This window comes from Bufo gargarizans, chromosome 1, assembly GCF_014858855.1.
Source record: "Bufo gargarizans isolate SCDJY-AF-19 chromosome 1, ASM1485885v1, whole genome shotgun sequence".
Classification (NCBI taxonomy): domain Eukaryota; kingdom Metazoa; phylum Chordata; class Amphibia; order Anura; family Bufonidae; genus Bufo; species Bufo gargarizans.
The window spans coordinates 256,361,129-256,379,319 of NC_058080.1; positions in this window are offsets into that span (position 1 = coordinate 256,361,129).

The window sequence follows — 18,191 nt, forward strand, 5'->3', positions numbered from 1 at the left end:
CCCGATATCTCTAATAAGCCTAAATCTGCTCCGCTAAGGACACCTACTGGTGCGGCGGAGGCGGCCGGAACTTCCACTCCTCCGCCCAGAGCCAGTACCGCCAGAGCGGGACGTTTAAATCCAGAGGTCCCCACTGAGATCACTACCCATGCCCAGGCGGCCTGGGAATATAAATCAGCCGTGGAAGAATGGGTGAAACAAGTAGTAGATGATCCCCAACCAGGAGACCCTAAGTTAACCAGATGCACTGAGACTGTGCTTTGGTTCTCAGTGGAAAGAGGAGTGGGATTCCTACAAGACAATCATTCTGGGTCTGAGATATTTGTGGGCCGTCGCTCTGTCAAGCGCCATTACTTGCCCCAGGCCCATCATAATCTGTACGCAGGGGACCAGGTGGAATACACCCCTATGCGCTCCATCCAAGGCCCATTTGCTGCTGGAGTGACCCTGCTGGCCAAACCTTTAAACCCTGCAGTTACCCCAGAGACCTGGGAGGAGGACCCAGGCTCTGCAGGGAAAGTTAGATGTCTGCAAGAAACTCAGGATGGCAGATTACGTTTCAGGGAACAGCCGCAGTCTGAGCCTGAGCCACTCATCCCTGACCTGGCTGCCCCACCAACACTGCAGGTGGGCCAGATAAACAACTCTGTTATCACTTTTAACCCCAGGGTGCAGCCATATGTGCTACCATGGAGGCAGCCCCAGGCACCCTCTGTTTGCCTTCCAGAACCCCTTCAGCTGGAGGTATTAACCGCCTCTGCACTGGCTAGGGATCCCGACTTGCAGTCGGTCACAGCTGCATTCAACAGGCTGTCTGCACAGCCACCACCTAAAGACACCACTAGAGGGCAATGGCGTACTACTACTACAGCTGCAACTTTGAGCTACCAGAGACAAGAGCGCCCCCTAATGCACTTCAGTAGCTTGAGTAGTGAGGAGGACCTGGACGTCCTTCTCTAAATGCATCCTTTTAAAAAATAAGGACTATTGGGAGCCACGTCGTGGACTGTTCCTGACAGGTGAGGACCCGTTGGCATTGTTTTAATGTTTTCTTTTCCAGGTTGCCCTATTTTGTTCTCACCCTGATGGTCATGTACTGTAAGGACTCCCTCCATCATCATTTAATCCCTTGCATCCAAGTTCTCATCGTTTTACCCCCTTTCTCAGGTTACTTGATAACCTCATGGAACTACGGTTCTTAATATGATGCTTTTAGGTGTTTATATGACATTTAATACTTCCCATTGTATTACAATTAACTTTTATTATTCCTATGGAATACAATTGACTTTTAAAGTTTCCAGAGGATTCTACATTAAGCACTTCAAGAAAAAGGACTCAAGCTATATTTGAGCATACTCTTGCATTAATAAAATTTGCACTATTTTCAAAAAAATGTTTACTACAATGTTAAAAGCTTGCAGCCAAAGAAAAGACTCAAACATGTACCTGAGCTCTTTGTGATTTCCATTGCTATATTATTGCACTAATTCCATTACCAGTTTACAGGTTATGTAACGTTCAAGTATTACATGCCCATTGTGTGTATTCTCTTCTAGGTGCCGCAATGTGAACCTAAAGCACTTTTTTTGATATTGCACTTAACATTGCACTTAACCAGAAATGAAGCAACTTACTTCAGTGTGCCTTATTTTACAGCTCTTGTTCTCTCACCCCTTCATACGGACTGCCTATACGGACGCGTAATACTAATGACCTACACCCGGTGTTATATATCCTAGGTACCCAGGGTAGGACCAAGTGGTAAGTCCTGGCAGGTCTAGTAACTACACGGGTAACCCCGCTGCTTTGGGAATGGTTAGAAGTCATAGAACCCTCCTTCCCGTTTGCTATATGTTCAGGATTGCTCCCATCCTGAGGTGTTTCTTCCAGGAGTTTCATGGGATTATAATACCCTCCTCCTGTGACATTGCCAGAAGTGCATGGAGACGCTAAATACCTCCCCTTCTGAGCCTTTGCCTAAGGTATGGCGCCTCAGACCTTAGAGCCACATTTTAGCTACTCATAGTCACCATAGTGATGGTACTTTAAGCCATATTTTCAGACTTTGGTGCAGGGAAGGGAATACAGGATAAAGCCACCCTTCCATTTGCGGGCATTCCATTACATAATGGTGGGACTACAGACTAAAGACACCCCCATGCTTGTTTTGGTGTTTAAAAGCCAGAACACTTCAAAGTTAGTCAGTAGTGATTGCTTAGTGTAGTACTTGGTTCACTGGTTATACCGAGAGAGGGAAACTGTTAATTAAGGACACTCTACTCATGCGGGCAGGAACCTAGGGCAGCCGTTATATGGTTTGTCTTTGTATGTCATATATGTGCAATACATGCAGCACTTTGTACTTATTTGGGTACCCCAGAGATGGTTCCTCTCACTCCTAAGCATAAGCCGAGGGCAGCTTAACTCGAAGTAAGGGTGAATGTAACAACCCAGAGTTGTGTTACGAAACTCTTTTACCCTGCTACAATCTGTTAAAAGTATTTGCCTTGTTATCTTGTGTAATTTTACCTTATATTCTGACAAATGTGCATTCAAATCCTTGTTACATATATATTGTTGTCATTCTTCATGCTCACCAGCAGGTGGCAGCAATGTGTTAGCAGTGACTTAAGCCAGTTTAGTGTTTCTGAACTGGAATAGTAAATTCCAGTTCAGCTCCCCCCTCTGTGAGCAGAAGTGGGCTCGCCCATGTCCTGCCTCATGGGGAGGGAAGGAAGTTAAGGGTGTGTGCCAGCCACCCCTGCTTGGGGAGGGCTGTGCGTGTAGGAGCTCCCAGATATAGGGATCCAAGCCAGGATCTTGTCTCGGCTGTGACAATTGATCATCATCCCCAGCCTGAGCCTTGCAGCCTCAGCTGGAAGAAAGCAAGCAGCCACCTCCAGTTACAGGAAGAACCATACCCTGAGACAATAGCTGTGAGTACCGTCCAGAGACCCCAGGAGAAGCCAAATTCCTCCCCAGCAAGTCAGTCCCTAAGACAGCAGAAGATAGATAGTGCAGAAGATAAATTCCTGCCACATTACAGGGCTACTAAACAGACGTCCTTTTCCTGCAAAAGTTCCAGGCACATGATAGAGCAGAAGATAATTTCCTGCCTCACATTGCCAATACCTGCTGGGACCAAAGACTAATGCTGTATCTCGCTTGGATGAAAGCTGCAACTAGTAAAGAGAAGTTTGAACTTTACCAAAGGTCTGGATCTCAATTACTGCTGCAAATTTTACTCATTTTATTGCAAGTGAGCCAGAATCCAGGAGTCCAGCCGTACCCAGTTAGGAGACACAGTTGACACCATTACTACTACTATGCAGAGACATTACACCACTCTGGCATTCCTAACCTAGTACGTGAGTTACAACACCTTAAAGGGCCCTATGTTAGTACCCTGCGCACACTGCAATTGGCGTCACGAACAAAACTATAGACTATCATTTACACCTGACCCAGGCATTGCATATTAGTGGCGTCAGAGTGCATACCCCAGTCCAGCACACAGCAAAAACACATATAAGCCCACCTACTAAGCGACAAGGTGGTCCCAGTTAAGGAGGGTCCTACTCTAAACCTGCCTATGCCATTATGCATTTATGTTCAGGAGCGCAGACCCCGCACATATAGTGTATTGCTCCTAGTTACCTCCATGTGCAATAGCAACCAGTGTGTTTTGATCAAAACGTATTGACCAAGTGTCTCAGATTTTATCAATAAAGTGAGTCCATATGTTATGCTTGCATCTATTATTATAGTTCATTATTTTCTGTGATTATATATATATGTAGCCATGTACACCTGCGGCATTCACTATCATATCGTGCAGATGTTCTATACATTTGTTCCGTGATTTCTTTAACTTGTCTTTAAGGAGTGGCACCTTCATTTGTGAATATGCTCCTATTTTGAGAGTTATTATTCATGTGCACTTTTGCCCGACCTATCTAATAGGCGACCTTGATTATGGTGGTACATACAGTTGCAAGAAAAAGTATGTGAACCCTTTGAAATGATATGGATTTCTGCACAAATTGGTGATAAAATGTGATTTGATCTTCATCTAAGTCACAACAATAGACAATAACAGTCTGCTTAACCCCTTCAACCTCGGGCCTGTTTTTACCTTCCTGCCCAGGCCATTTTTTGCTAATCTGACATGTGTCACTTTATGTGGTGATAACTTTAAAACACTTTTACTTATACAGGCCATTCTGAGATTGTTTTCTCGTCACATATTGTAATTCATGTCAGTGGTAAAAATAAGTTTAAAAAAAATTCCTATTCAGAAAAAAATACCCAATTTACCCAAAATTTTGAAAAATTTCCAAATTTCAATTTCTATACTTTTATAATAGATAGTAATACCTTCAAAAATAGTAATTACTTTACATTCCCCATATGTCTACTTCATGTTTGGATCATTTTTAAAATGACATTTTATTTTTTGGGGACGTTAGAAGGCTTAGAACTATGGAAGCAAATCTTGAAATTTTTCCCACTTTCTAAGGACTAGTTCAGGTCTGAAGTCACTTTGTGAGGCTTACATAATAGAAACCACCCCAAAATGACCCCATTTTAGAAACTACACCCCTCAAGGTATACAAAACTGATTTTACAACCTTTGTTAACCCTTTAGGTGTTCCACAAGAATTGATGGAAAATGGAGATGAAATTTCAGAATTTCACTTTTTGGGCAAATTTTACATTTTAATTCATTTTTTCCAGTAGCAAAGCAAGGGTTAGCCAAATAAAACTCAATATTTATTACGCTGATTCTACAGTTTACAGAAACACCCCACATGTGATCGTAAACTGCTGTACGGGCACATGGCAGGGCGCAGAAGGAAAGGAACACCATATGGTTTTTGGAAGGCAAATTTAGCTGAATTGATTTTTAGATGCCATGTCCCATTTGAAGCCCCCCTGATGCACCCCTACAGTAGAAACTCAAAAAAAGTGACCACATTTTGGAAACGACGGGATAAGATGCCAGTTTTATTGGTACTATTTTGGGGTACATATGATTTTTTTATTGCTCTATATTACATTTTTTGTGAGGCAAGGTAACAAAAAAATTGATGTTTTGGCACCGTTTTTATTTTTTATTTTTACAGTGTTTACCTGAGGGATTAGGTCATGTGACTTTTTTATAGAGCAGATCATTATGCATGTGGCAATAGCTAATATCTCAACTTTTTCTTATTTATTTAAGTTTTACACAATAATAGCATTTTTGAAACCAAAATAATGAGAGCCATAGCTTTTTTATTTTTTGACCAATTCTCTCAGGTAGGGTCTCATTTTTTGCAGGATGATGTGACAGTCTAATTGGTACTATTTTGGGGGGGCATATGCCTTTTTGATCACTTGCTGTTGCAATTGTTGTGATGTAATGTGACAAAAATGGCTTTTTGTTACACATTTTATTTTTTTATTTTTTTACGGTGTTCACCTGTGTGGTTAGGTCATGTGATATTTTTATAGAGCTGGTTATTACGGACGTGGCGATACCTAATATGTGTACTTTTTTTTATTTATTTCACTTTAGCACAATAACAGCAATTTTAAAGCAAAAAAAATTATCATATTTTAGTGTCTCCATTGTCTGAAAGTGATAGCTTTTTTATTTTTTTGACCGATTCTCTTAGGTAGGGTCTCATTTTTTGCGGGATAAGGTGAAAGTCTGATTGGTACTATTTTGGGGGGGCATATGCCTTTTTGATCACTTGCTGTTGCAATTTTTGTGATGTAATGTGACAAAAATTGCATTTTTTTTATTTTTTTTTACGGTGTTCACCTGAGTGGTTAGGTCATGTGATATTTTTATAGAGCTGTTTGTTATGGACATGGCGATACCTAATATGTATACTTTTTTTTTTTTTCACTTTAGCACAATAATAGCAGTTTTGAAGCAAAAAATAATCATATTTTAGTGTCTCCATAGTCTGAGAGCCATAGCTTTTTTATTGTTTGACCGATTCTCTTAGGTAGGGTCTAATTTTTTGCGGGATGAGGTGACAGTCTGATTGGTACTATTTTGGGGGGCATGGGTCATGTGATATTTTTATAGAGCTGGTTGCTACAGACGTGGCGATACCTAATATGTATTTTTTTATGTATTTCACTTAAGCACAATAATAGCAGTTTTAAAACAAAAAAAATATGTTTTAGTGTCTCCATGTTCTGAGAGCTATAGTTTTTTTGGGCGATTGTCTTAGGTAAGGTCTCATTTTTTGCGGTGCCGGTTATTACTGACGCGGCGATACCTAATATTTGTGGGGGGGTTCTGTTTTTTATTATAAAATAAGGAGAAAGGGGCGTTTTTTTTTCTTTTTTACTTTATTAATTTAATTACTTTATTCATTTTATTAAAAACACATTTTTTAAAACTTTTTTTACTTTACTTTATTTATGACATTCACTTTTGGGGGTCTGATCCCCTCTGTAATGCATTACAATACATCTGTATTGTAATGCATTGCCTGTTAGTGTATGACACTGAGTCAAACACTAACAGGTTGCCTAGGAGACCCAGCCTGAGGCTGGATCTCCTCGGCTCCCGTAGAAGGCAGTTCCCGATGCCGTGCAGGGCATTGGGCAGCCTCTGCACGGCATCGGGCTGCCTCGTGTCGTATCAGGTCCCTGCCACAGCAGCGCGAGGACTCAATGCTCTCCCTCACCCAACACAAACCTCTTCTATGTCGCGGTCAGCGCGGACCGCGGCATAGAAGGGGTTAATCCACCTGCATTGGCTTTTACAGCGATGCCAGCGGATACAGCAGGGGCCCGACTACCACGGACTGCCGGGGTCCTGCAGTGATCGCGCGCGCACCGCTCCGGTACTATTACGTCAAATTGCGTGAACTCAGTAGTTACCATGACGTAACAGTACATCAAACATTGGAAAGGGGGTTAAACCAAAAACACACAAAGAATTAAATGTTACCATGTTTTTATTGAACACACCATGTAAACATTCAAAATGCAGGTGGAAAAAGTATGTGAACCCTTGGATTTAATAACTCGTTGAACCTCCTTTTGCAGCAATAACTTCAACCAAACTTTTACTGTAGTTGCAGATCAGAAGTGCACAACGGTCAGGAGTAATTCTTGACCATTCCTCTTTACAGAACTGTTTCAGTTCAGCAATATTCTTGGGATGTCTGGTGTGAATCATTTTCTTGGGGTCATGCCACAGCATCTCAATCGGGTTGAGGTAGGACTCTGACTGGGCCACTTTACTTCTATGCTTTGAGTCGTTGTCCTGTTGCAACATCCATCTTCTGTTGAGCTTCAGCTGGTGGACACATGGCCTTAAGTTCTCCTGCAAAATGTCTTGATAAACTTGGGAATTCATTTTTTCTTCGATGATAGCAATCCGTCCAGGCCCTGACACAGCAAAGCAGCCCCAAACCATGATGCCCCCACCACCATAATTCACAATTGAGATGAGGTTTTGATATTGGTGTGCTGTGTCTCTTTTTCTACACAAATAGTATTGTGTGTTTCTTCCAAACAACTCAACTTTGGTTTCATCTGTCCACAGAATATTTTGCCAGTACTGCTGTGGAACATCCAGGTGCTCTTGTGCAAACTGTAAACGTGCAGCAATGTTTTTTTGGACAGCAGTGGCTTCCTCTGTGGTATCCTCCCATGAAATCCATTCTTGTTTAGTGTTTTACATATCTTAAATTCGCTAACAGGGATGTTATGCCAGAGACTTTTGTAAGTCTTTAGCTGACACTCTAGGATTCTTCTTCACCTTATTGAGCAGTCTGCGCTGTGCTCTTGCAGTCATCTTTACAGGATGGCGACTCCTAGGGAGAGTAGCAGCAGTGCTGAACTTTCTCCATTTATAAACAATTTGTCTTATTGTGGACTGATGAACAGCAAGGCTTTTGGAGATACTTTTATAACCCTTTCCAGCTTTATGCAAGTCAGCAATTCTTAATCATGGGTCTTCTGTGAGCTCTTTTGTGCGAGGCATCATTCACATCAGGCAATGCTTCTTGTGAAAAGCAAACCCAGAACTGGTGTGTGTTTTTTATAGGGCAGGGCAGCTGTAACCAACATCTCCAATCTCATCTCATTAATTGGACACCTCACTCCAATTAGCTCTTGGAGATGTCATTAGTCTAGGGGTTCACATACTTTTTCCACCTGCACTGTGAATGTTTGTGTGTTATTAGATTAAGATAAAGATCAGATCACTTTTTTTTTTTCCCAATTTGTGCGGAAATCCATATCATTCCAAAGGGTTCACATACTTTTTCTTGCAACTGTATAGGTATGTGTGCATGCACATGGAGGTAACTAGGATCAACACACTATATGTACAGGGTTTGCGCTCCTGAACATAAGTGCATAACGGCATAGGCAGGTTTAGCGTAGGACCCGCCTGAACTGAGACCACCTTGTCGCTTGGTAGGTGGGCTTAGATGTGTTTTGATCAAAACGTATTGACCAAGTGTCTCAGATTTTATCAATAGAGTAAGGGCTTAGTCCATATGTTATGCTTGCATCTATTATTATTGTGCATTATTTTCTGTGATTAAACGCACAAGTGATGCGTGAAAATCACTGCTCATGTGCACAGGTCCGGATTCAGTGCGGATGCAATGCATTCACCTTACGCATTTACCCCGCGTGGAAATCTCACCCGTGTAAAAGAGGCCTTAGTGTAAATTTTTGCACGCATGCAAAATCTTTGTGCGTGTGTGCATCCTGCAAATTTTTTTTCAACTTTTTTTCTCTACTCCTTTTCTCTATATTTCAAATTTATCACAAGCCCCTTCACGTGTGAAAACACAACATACACACCCCTCACACTAAATAAAGGTTTACACATTTCACAATAAAAAAAAATGGCCCGTCCATTCCAACGAGTGTACTCAGCTGAAGAGGCATACGCCATGCTTGCCTCTGATACTGAGTCTGCCAGTGAGGGAGAAGAGGATGCCACTTTCCTTTACTCCTCCTCCTCATCATCATCCGTTTATGAGGGACCCTCTAGAAGGCGCCCCAGAACAATAGCTGAGGCTGAGACCCCACCCCCAGACCATTATCAGTTCCAAATTCCAGATTTTGAGGGCAGGTCCGGAATACAGATAGACTGTGCAGGCTTCACTGAACTAGATTTTTTCAAAATCTTCTTCTCTGAAGATTTTGTAAATTTAATGGTGGCCCAAACCAATTTATACGCCTAACAATTCATTGATCAGAACACTACATCGGCATACACTAGATCCCTAGGTTGGACCCCAGTAAGTGCAGCAGAGATGATGAAGTTTTGGGGACTCGTGCTGTATATGGGCATTGTAAAGAAGCCAAACGTTAGCCAATATTTGGACATTTTCTACCAGACTCCCGTTTACAGTAAGACCATAACCCGGAAGTGATTTGAGTAAATTCACAATGCACCGTGCCCACCCCAAAACGACCCAACATTTGACCGTCTGTTCAGGCTAGGCCGGTCATTGACCACTTTAACATCAAGTTTGCTGAGTTGTAAACCCAGATAAAAATGTCAGTGTAGATGAGTCCCTATTGCGTTTCAAAGGGAGGATTAGATTTTACCAATACCTGCCTAGCAAATGGGCAAGGTATGGCATAAAGATATACAAATGGCAGTCGTTTTGCGGCAAACTTTTCTCATTTGCTGTTCGCTGACCGGGCGAACATATGGCGATATTCGCGCCCGCCATATTCTTTTACATTGCGAAGAACTTTGACCCATGACTAGAGTTGAGCGAACACCTGGATGTTCGGGTTCGAGAAGTTCGGCCGAACATCCCGGAAATGTTCGGGTTCGGGATCCGAACCCGATCCGAACTTCGTCCCGAACCCGAACCCCATTGAAGTCAATGGGGACCCGAACTTTTCGGCACTAAAAAGGCTGTAAAACAGCCCAGGAAAGAGCTAGAGGGCTGCAAAAGGCAGCAACATGTAGGTAAATCCCCTGCAAACAAATGTGGATAGGGAAATGAATTAAAATAAAAATTAAATAAATAAAAATTAACCAAAATCAATTGGAGAGAGGTTCCATAGCAGAGAATCTGGCTTCCCGTCACCCACCACTGGAACAGTCCATTCTCAGATATTTAGGCCCCGGCACCCAGGCAGAGGAGAGAGGTCCCGTAACAGAGAATCTGTCTTCATGTCAGCAGAGAATTAGTCTGCATGTCATAGCAGAGAATGAGGCTTCACGTCAGCCACCACTGCAACAGTCCATTGGCATATATTTAGGCCCAGCACACACACAGGCAGAGGAGAGAGGTCCCGTAACAGAGAATCTGGCTTCATGTCAGCAGAGAATCAGTCTGCATGTCATAGCAGAGAATCAGGCTTCACGTCAGCCACCACTGCAACAGTCCATTGTCATAAATTTAGGCCCAGCACCCAGGCAGAGGAGAGAGGTCCCGTAACAGACAATCTGGCTTCATGTCAGCAGAGAATTAGTCTGCATGTCATAGCAGAGAATCAGGCTTCATGTCAGCCACCACTGCAACAGTCCATTGGCATATATTTAGGCCTAGCACACAGGCAGAGGAGAGGTTCATTCAACTTTGGGTAGCATCGCAATATAATGGTAAAATGAAAATAAAAATAGGATTGAATGAGGAAGTGCCCTGGAGTCCAATAATATATGGTTATGGGGAGGTAGTTAATGTCTAATCTGGACAAGGGACGGACAGGTCCTGTGGGATCCATGCCTGGTTCATTTTTATGAACGTCAGCTTGTCCACATTGGCTGTAGACAGGCGGCTGCGTTTGTCTGTAATGACGCCCCCTGCCGTGCTGAATACACGTTCAGACAAAACGCTGGCTGCCGGGCAGGCCAGCACCTCCAAGGCATAAAAGGCTAGCTCTGGCCACGTGGACAATTTAGAGACCCAGAAGTTGAATGGGGCCGAACCATCAGTCAGTACGTGGAGGGGTGTGCACACGTACTGTTCCACCATGTTAGTGAAATGTTGCCTCCTGCTAACACGTTGCGTATCAGGTGGTGGTGCAGTTAGCTGTGGCGTGTTGACAAAAGTTTTCCACATCTCTGCCATGCTAACCCTGCCCTCAGAGGAGCTGGCCGTGACACAGCTGCCTTGGCGACCTCTTGCTCCTCCTCTGCCTTGGCCTTGGGCTTCCACTTGTTCCCCTGTGACATTTGGGAATGCTCTCAGTAGCGCGTCTACCAACGTGCGCTTGTACTCGCGCATCTTCCTATCACGCTCCAGTGCAGGAAGTAAGGTGGGCACATTGTCTTTGTAGCGTGGATCCAGCAGGGTGGCAACCCAGTAGTCCGCACAGGTTAAAATGTGGGCAACTCTGCTGTCGTTGCGCAGGCACTGCAGCATGTAGTCGCTCATGTGTGCCAGGCTGCCCAGGGGTAAGGACAAGCTGTCCTCTGTGGGAGGCGTATCGTCATCGTCCTGCCTTTCCCCCCAGCCACGCACCAGTGATGGACCCGAGCTGCGTTGGGTGCCACCCCGCTGTGACCATGCTTCATCCTCATCCTCCTCCACCTCCTCCTCATCCTCGTCCTCCTCGTCCTCCAGTAGTGGGCCCTGGCTGGCCACATTTGTACCTGGCCTCTGCTGTTGCAAAAAACCTCCCTCTGAGTCACTTCGAAGAGACTGGCCTGAAAGTGCTAAAAATGACCCCTCTTCCTCATCCTCCTCCTCCTCCTCCTGGGCCACCTCCTGTTCCATCATCGCCCTAAGTGTTTTCTCAAGGAGACATAGAAGTGGTATTGTAACGCTGATAACGGTGTCATCGCCACTGGCCATGTTGGTGGAGTACTCGAAACAGCGCAACAGGGCACACAGGTCTCGCATGGAGGCCCAGTCATTGGTGGTGAAGTGGTGCTGTTCTGTAGTGCGACTGACCCGTGCGTGCTGCAGCTGAAACTCCACTATGGCCTGCTGCTGCTCGCACAGTCTGTCCAGCATGTGCAAGGTGGAGTTCCACCTGGTGGGCACGTCGCATATGAGGCGGTGAGCGGGAAGGCCGAAGTTACGCTGTAGCGCAGACAGGCGAGCAGCGGCAGGATGTGAACGCCGGAAGCGCGAACAGACGGCCCGCACTTTATGCAGCAGCTCTGACATGTCGGGGTAGTTGTGAATGAACTTCTGCACCACCAAATTCAGCACATGCGCCAAGCAAGGGATGTGCGTCAAATTGGCTAGTCCCAGAGCTGCAACGAGATTTCGCCCATTATCACACACCACCAGGCCGGGCTTGAGGCTCACCGGCAGCAACCACTCGTCGGTCTGTTGTTCAATACCCCGCCACAACTCCTGTGCGGTGTGGGGCCTGTCCCCCAAACATATGAGTTTCAGAATGGCCTGCTGACGTTTACCCCGGGCTGTGCTGAAGTTGGTGGTGAAGGTGTGTGGCTGACTGGATGAGCAGGTGGAAGAAGAGGAGGAGGAAGCCGAGAAGGAGGAGGTGGCAACAGGAGGCAAAGAATGTTGCCCTGCGATCCTTGGCGGCGGCAGGACGTGCGCCAAACAGCTCTCCGCCTGGGGCCCAGCTGCCACTACATTTACCCAGTGTGCAGTTAGGGAGATATAGCGTCCCTGGCCGTGCTTACTGGTCCACGTATCTGTGGTTAGGTGGACCTTGCTACAGATGGCGTTGCGCAGTGCACACTTGATTTTATCGGATACTTGGTTGTGCAGGGAAGGCACGGCTCTCTTGGAGAAGTAGTGCCGGCTGGGAACAACATACTGTGGGACAGCAAGCGACATGAGCTGTTTGAAGCTGTCTGTGTCCACCAGCCTAAATGACAGCATTTCATAGGCCAGTAGTTTAGAAATGCTGGCATTCAGGGCCAGGGATCGAGGGTGGCTAGGTGGGAATTTACGCTTTCTATCAAATGTTTGTGAGATGGAGAGCTGAACGCTGGCGTGTGACATGGTTGAGACGCTTGGTGACGGAGGTGGTGGTGGTGGTGTTGGTGGTACATCCCCTGTTTGCTGGGCGGCAGGTGCCAACGTTCCTCCAGAGGCGGAGGAAGAGGCCGAGGCGGCAGCAGCAGAATAGGCCGAGGCGGCAGCAGCAGAAGAGGTAGCAGGGGGAGCCTGAGTGACTTCCTTGGTTTTAAGGTGTTTACTCCACTGCAGTTCATGCTTTGCATGCAGGTGCCTGGTCATGCAGGTTGTGCTCAGGTTCAGAACGTTAATGCCTCGCTTCAGGCTCTGATGGCACAGCGTGCAAACCACTCGGGTCTTGTCGTCAGCACATTGTTTGAAGAAGTGCCATGCCAGGGAACTCCTTGAAGCTGCCTTTGGGGTGCTCGGTCCCAGATGGCGGCGGTCAGTAGCAGGCGGAGTCTCTTGGCGGCGGGTGTTCTGCTTTTGCCCACTGCTCCCTCTTTTGCTACGCTGTTGGCTCGGTCTCACCACTGCCTCTTCCTCCGAACTGTGAAAGTCAGTGGCACGACCTTCATTCCATGTGGGGTCTAGGACCTCATCGTCCCCTGCATCGTCTTCCACCCAGTCTTGATCCCTGACCTCCTGTTCAGTCTGCACACTGCAGAAAGACGCAGCAGTTGGCACCTGTGTTTCGTCATCATCAGAGACATGCTGAGGTGGTATTCCCATGTCCTCATCATCAGGAAACATAAGTGGTTGTGCGTCAGTGCATTCTATGTCTTTCACCGCTGGGGAAGGGCTAGGTGGATGCCCTTGGGAAACCCTGCCAGCGGAGTCTTCAAACAGCATAAGAGACTGCTGCATAACTTGAGGCTGAGACAGTTTCCCTGGTATGCATGGGGGTGATGTGACAGACTGATGGGGTTGGTTTTCAGGCGCCATCTGTGCGCTTTCTGCAGAAGACTGGGTGGGAGATAATGTGAACGTGCTGGATCCACTGTCGGCCACCCAATTGACTAATGCCTGTACCTGCTCAGGCCTTACCATCCTTAGAACGGCATTGGGCCCCACCATATATCGCTGTAAATTCTGGCGGCTACTGGGACCTGAGGTAGTTGGTACACTAGGACGTGTGGATGTGGCAGAACGGCCACGTCCTCTCCCAGCACCAGAGGGTCCACTAACACCACCACGACCATGTCCACGTCCGCGTCCCTTACTAGATGTTTTTCTCATTGTTATGGTTCACCACAACAACAAATATATTATTTGGCCCAATGTATTGTATTCAAATTCAGCGGGATATAAATTTGAGGCCTAGTATTTAGGCGCTGGGTGACCGGTATGGATTTAGTGACAGAATTAGACTTGGAAATGCACAGAAGCGTGTGTGTGAAGTTATTCTGAATGACCCAATGTGCACCTTGAATATTATATACCCTTTTTGGGATAGATTTCAAATAGCTCTGATATAGCAGGAACCACTAAATTATGAAATTGCTAAATTGGGAATTGTACTTCAACCCAGAACAAAAAATGTGCTTTGACGGGCACTAAATAACTTTCCCAGCTACAACAGGACAGCGGTAACGAGAGATTTAGAGGGATTTAAATTTGAGGCCTAGTATTTAGGCGCTGGGTCACCGGTATGGATTTAGTGACAGAATTAGACTTGGAAATGCACAGAAGCGTGTGTGTGAAGTTATTCTGAATGACCCTATGTGCACCTTCAATATTATATACCCTTTTAGGGATAGATTTCAAATAGCTCTGATATAGCAGAAACCACTAAATTATGAAATTGCTAAATTGGGAATTGTACTTCAACCCAGAACAAAAAATGTGCTTTGACGGGCACTAAATAACTTTCCCAGCTACAACAGGACAGCGGTAACGAGAGATTTAGAGGGATTTAAATTTGAGGCCTAGTATTTAGGCGCTGGGTCACCGGTATGGATTTAGTGACAGAATTAGACTTGGAAATGCACAGAAGCGTGTGTGTGAAGTTATTCTGAATGACCCTATGTGCACCTTCAATATTATATACCCTTTTAGGGATAGATTTCAAATAGCTCTGATATAGCAGAAACCACTAAATTATGAAATTGCTAAATTGGGAATTGTACTTCAACCCAGAACAAAAAATGTGCTTTGACGGACACTAAATATCTTGCCCAGCAACAACAGTACAGCGGTAACGAGAGATTTAGAGGGATTTAAATTTGAGGCCTAGTATTTAGGCGCTGGGTGATAGGTATGGGTTTAGTGACAGAATTAGACTTGGAAATACACAGTAGCGGGTGTGTGTGAAGTTATTCTGAATGACCCAATGTGCACCTTCAATATTATATACCCTTTTTGGGATAGATTTCAAATAGCTCTGATATAGCAGGAACCACTAAATTATGAAATTGCTAAATTGGGAATTGTACTTCAACCCAGAACAAAAAATGTGCTTTGACGGACACTAAATATCTTGCCCAGCAACAACAGTACAGCGGTGGGTAACGAGAGATTTAGAGGGATTTAAATTTGAGGCCTAGTATTTAGGCGCTGGGTCACCGGTATGGATTTAGTGACAGAATTAGACTTGGAAATGCACAGAAGCGTGTGTGTGAAGTTATTCTGAATGACCCAATGTGCACCTTCAATATTATATACCCTTTTAGGGATAGATTTCAAATAGCTCTGATATAGCAGAAACCACTAAATTATGAAATTGCTAAATTGGGAATTGTACTTCAACCCAGAACAAAAAATGTGCTTTGACGGACACTAAATATCTTGCCCAGCAACAACAGTACAGCGGTAACGAGAGATTTAGAGGGATTTAAATTTGAGGCCTAGTATTTAGGCGCTGGGTGACAGGTATGGGTTTAGTGACAGAATTAGACTTGGAAATACACAGTAGCGGGTGTGTGTGAAGTTATTCTGAATGACCCAATGTGCACCTTCAATATTATATACCCTTTTTGGGATAGATTTCAAATAGCTCTGATATAGCAGGAACCACTAAATTATGAAATTGCTAAATTGGGAATTGTACTTCAACCCAGAACAAAAAATGTGCTTTGACGGACACTAAATATCTTGCCCAGCAACAACAGTACAGCGGTAACGAGAGATTTAGCGGGATATAAATTTGAGGCCTAGTATTTAGGCGCTGGGTCACCGGTATGGATTTAGTGACAGAATTAGACTTGGAAATGCACAGAAGCGTGTGTGTGAAGTTATTCTGAATGACCCTATGTGCACCTTCAATATTATATACCCTTTTAGGGATAGATTTCAAATAGCTCTGATATAGCAGAAACCACTAAATTATGAAATTGCTAAATTGGGAATTGTACTTCAACCCAGAACAAAAAATGTGCTTTGACGGACACTAAATATCTTGCCCAGCAACAACAGTACAGCGGTGGGTAACGAGAGATTTAGAGGGATTTAAATTTGAGGCCTAGTATTTAGGCGCTGGGTCACCGGTATGGATTTAGTGACAGAATTAGACTTGGAAATGCACAGAAGCGTGTGTGTGAAGTTATTCTGAATGACCCAATGTGCACCTTCAATATTATATACCCTTTTTGGGATAGATTTCAAATAGCTCTGATATAGCAGGAACCACTAAATTATGAAATTGCTAAATTGGGAATTGTACTTCAACCCAGAACAAAAAATGTGCTTTGACGGACACTAAATATCTTGCCCAGCAACAACAGTACAGCGGTAACGAGAGATTTAGCGGGATATAAATTTGAGGCCTAGTATTTAGGCGCTGGGTCACCGGTATGGATTTAGTGACAGAATTAGACTTGGAAATGCACAGAAGCGTGTGTGTGAAGTTATTCTGAATGACCCTATGTGCACCTTCAATATTATATACCCTTTTAGGGATAGATTTCAAATAGCTCTGATATAGCAGAAACCACTAAATTATGAAATTGCTAAATTGGGAATTGTACTTCAACCCAGAACAAAAAATGTGCTTTGACGGACACTAAATATCTTGCCCAGCAACAACAGTACAGCGGTGGGTAACGAGAGATTTAGAGGGATTTAAATTTGAGGCCTAGTATTTAGGCGCTGGGTCACCGGTATGGATTTAGTGACAGAATTAGACTTGGAAATGCACAGAAGCGTGTGTGTGAAGTTATTCTGAATGACCCTATGTGCACCTTCAATATTATATACCCTTTTAGGGATAGATTTCAAATAGCTCTGATATAGCAGAAACCACTAAATTATGAAATTGCTAAATTGGGAATTGTACTTCAACCCAGAACAAAAAATGTGCTTTGACGGGCACTAAATAACTTTCCCAGCTACAACAGGACAGCGGTAACGAGAGATTTAGAGGGATTTAAATTTGAGGCCTAGTATTTAGGCGCTGGGTCACCGGTATGGATTTAGTGACAGAATTAGACTTGGAAATGCACAGAAGCGTGTGTGTGAAGTTATTCTGAATGACCCTATGTGCACCTTCAATATTATATACCCTTTTAGGGATAGATTTCAAATAGCTCTGATATAGCAGAAACCACTAAATTATGAAATTGCTAAATTGGGAATTGTACTTCAACCCAGAACAAAAAATGTGCTTTGACGGACACTAAATATCTTGCCCAGCAACAACAGTACAGCGGTGGGTAACGAGAGATTTAGAGGGATTTAAATTTGAGGCCTAGTATTTAGGCGCTGGGTCACCGGTATGGATTTAGTGACAGAATTAGACTTGGAAATGCACAGAAGCGTGTGTGTGAAGTTATTCTGAATGACCCAATGTGCACCTTCAATATTATATACCCTTTTAGGGATAGATTTCAAATAGCTCTGATATAGCAGAAACCACTAAATTATGAAATTGCTAAATTGGGAATTGTACTTCAACCCAGAACAAAAAATGTGCTTTGACGGACACTAAATATCTTGCCCAGCAACAACAGTACAGCGGTAACGAGAGATTTAGAGGGATTTAAATTTGAGGCCTAGTATTTAGGCGCTGGGTGACAGGTATGGGTTTAGTGACAGAATTAGACTTGGAAATACACAGTAGCGGGTGTGTGTGAAGTTATTCTGAATGACCCAATGTGCACCTTCAATATTATATACCCTTTTTGGGATAGATTTCAAATAGCTCTGATATAGCAGGAACCACTAAATTATGAAATTGCTAAATTGGGAATTGTACTTCAACCCAGAACAAAAAATGTGCTTTGACGGACACTAAATATCTTGCCCAGCAACAACAGTACAGCGGTAACGAGAGATTTAGCGGGATATAAATTTGAGGCCTAGTATTTAGGC